Here is a 3235-nt window from a genome sequence, read left to right on the forward strand (position 1 = left end):
ACATCCATACGGGTGTTGCTTGGGTTGGTGGCTAGCATGGATCTGGAGATAGAGCAGTTAGATGTTAAAACTGCCTTTCTCCATGGTGACCTGGAAGAAGAGATCTACATGCACCAACCAGAGGGGTTCGAAGTCAAGGGCAAAGAGCATATGGTGTGTAGGCTGAGGAAGAGCTTGTATGGGCTGAAACAAGCTCCACGGCAATGGTACAAGAAGTTCGACTCGTTTATGTTGAAGCATGGGTATGACAGAACGGAGTCGGACCACTGTGTGTTCACGCGCAAGTTCTCAGATGGTGATTTCTTAGTTCTGCTGTTATACGTTGATGACATGCTCATCATGGGAAAAGACATCAAGAAGATCGACAGGCTGAAACAGGAGTTGGGCAAGTCGTTTGCGATGAAAGACTTGGGCCCGGCTAAACAGATCCTAGGAATGGAGATAACCCGTGACAGAAGCATCATGAAGCTTTGGCTGTCATAAGAGCGGTATATTGAGAAAGTCGTAGAGTGGTTCGATATGAATGCAGTGAAGCCGGTCAGTACTCCACTGGATGGTCACTTCAGATTGAGCGACAGGCAGTGTCCCAAGATGAAGGCAGAGGTGGAAGAGATGCAAAAGATACCCTACGCGTCAGCTGTAGGAAGTTTGATGTATGCTATGGTGTGTACACGCCCAGACATAGCATATGCGGTTGGTGTTGTCAGCTGGTATCTTGCCAATCCTGGCAAAGAGTATTGGGTAACGGTGAAGTGGATACTGTGGTATCTAAGAGGCTCATCCAGGTTGAGCTTATACTATGGTGACGAAAAACCCAAGTTAGAGGGCTACACAGATGCAGATATGGCAGGTGACATAGACTCCAGGAAGTCTGCATCGAGGTTTATGTTCACGTTTGCAGGGGGAGCGATTTCTTGGCAGAGCAAGCTACAGAAGGTCGTAACATTGTTGACGACAGAGGCTGAGTACATTGTAGTTACAGAGGCATGTAAAGAGATGCCTTGGATGAAGATGTTCCTACAGGAACTTAACCTGAAGTAGGAGGAGCACGTGATTTATTGCGATAGCCAAAGTGCTATACACTTGAGCAAGAATTCAAGTCGGCATTCAAAGTCGAAGCATATAGAGATTCAGTATCACTGGATCAGGGATACTTTGGAACATAAGGTGTTACAGCTTGAGATAATGGGTCAGACTTGATGACCAAGGCTTTGCTCAAGGGTAAGTTTGAGGTTTGTAGAAATCTGGTTTGAAGAAGGTGAATTCCTCCCGGTCAAAAAGGGGAGATTTGATGAGATTTTTTGTCCCGTGCTCGACTAGTCGTGAGCCGCTGCACGACCGGTCATGGGTGGTGCACGACAATCGTAGGTTCGAGTCGTGACACATCTCAAAGTTCAGCGAGTTTGGACGATTTTTCTCCGGGGTGCTCGATTGTAGGTGGTCCATGATCGGTCATAGGTGGCTCTCGATCGGTCGTGGCCTCATCTTGACCAGTTGTGGTTACGCAGATTCATTCTGTAATTTTGCACGAATTTCGTGTTGCAAAGGCCTTTCGCAACAGGATGCGAAAGGGAGTTTCATAAAACTATAAAAATGGATCTCTAGGGTTTTTCTAGAGTATGATGTGTAAAGAAAAAGCACAAGAGGGTTTCCTAAAGGGTTTAGGGCTATCAAAGGTGTGAGAGAGAGAGAGAAAGAGAGAGAGGAAGCTTGTGGAAAGGGAGGCTATGCTCATAGAGGTAATCTACTGTGCAATCAACATCACAGCGCTTCTACGTTCTCGTAATCGGTGAGTCTCTCCGTTTTTCTTTGTTTTCTTACTGTTTATCCACTCCTGCATGAGTGATGAAGGTTTGATTATAGCAAAGTGTGCTTGTGATCGGTTGTAACGTTCTGCTTGATAGTGGATTGTTGATCTGGATGAGGTCCCGTGGTTTTTACCTCTTTTAGGGTTTTCCACGTAAAAATCTCTTGTGTGATGTGGTTTATGCTTTGATTTATTTCATTGCTTTATTATTCTATAATTTTGGTCTGTTCTGAGAGGCTAGATCCTAAGGTTTTGTGCAAGGCCCCCAACATAGCATGGTGGATGGCCCTCTTGACAAGCTTCAGGCCAAGCCCAGCCCAAAGATGGATGGTGTTGGTCCACCTTCACCCTACCAATGATTAGGTCTAGTAGATCTTCAACCCCACAAATCATGCTGGCCCACTCGTCAAATGGGTAACACATCTAACAGAAAATGGCCCATAATTTAAAAAGAGAAACACAAAGGACTCCAACGGACAGATGTGATCCGTGGCATGAGCAGATATTCCTAATGTTTCCAATCAAATGATCCTAGCCATTCAAAAAAAAAGAAAAGAAAAGAAGAGGAAGGCCTCATGACCCATTTCATGAATGATTTGGATCACAAGAGGAAGGCCCCACATTGATAGTTAATGAGGCGAGGCAAATGCTCAATCCAACATTGTATACTTTCTCACTCTCTTTACTCTAGTAAAATGCCATGCCACCTTTCATACTAACACAAGCATGAATTGAAATAAACCAGCTTGAAACATATAGACTAATCTCAATTAGCAAACAAGTCATGTATTAGCCAGATGAGAAAATTCCTTAATTAATGGGGCGCCTCAATTAGGACCAGATCAATGCATACACAGATCTCACAAGGATATGTTCACATGCATGGTCGCATTTGCATTTGTTGGCATTCATCTAATTATATTTGGACATGCCTTGCATTTAGGATGGGCAGCAGAATGTTAAATGTTTGGATGATTCTAACACACTTATTGATAGTGTATCAATGAGCATTTGAAAACAGGGTAATGGCATACATAGATCAGGCAAAAGATCTTAATCCATAATGGGAGTCTGCTAGATTGTAATGGAATTTTGAAAAAGGGTTTTATAAAATATTTCAATGATTAAACATCTTAGTAACCTAATAATCTTCTTATTATAATAAGATGATATCTTTATCATACTACATTCATGATACAAATGGCGCAAACGTATAGAAAAAGAAAGACACCTTCCCTGGCATAAACCATTAGTAGAAGCAAACTCCTAATCCAAGACAGTATATAGCTCTAAAGCTTGTTAAGAAAAGTAATCAACAAACTTACTTTATTTTGAAATCTTTCTCAATACAACTACCAATAATCTCTCAGTAATGATAATTAGGTAAGATGGACCTCCACCTAACATCTGTGACCTAACTTATTTGTC

The sequence above is a fragment of the Magnolia sinica genome, chromosome 8 (genome assembly GCF_029962835.1).
Source record: "Magnolia sinica isolate HGM2019 chromosome 8, MsV1, whole genome shotgun sequence".
Classification (NCBI taxonomy): Eukaryota; Viridiplantae; Streptophyta; class Magnoliopsida; order Magnoliales; family Magnoliaceae; genus Magnolia; species Magnolia sinica.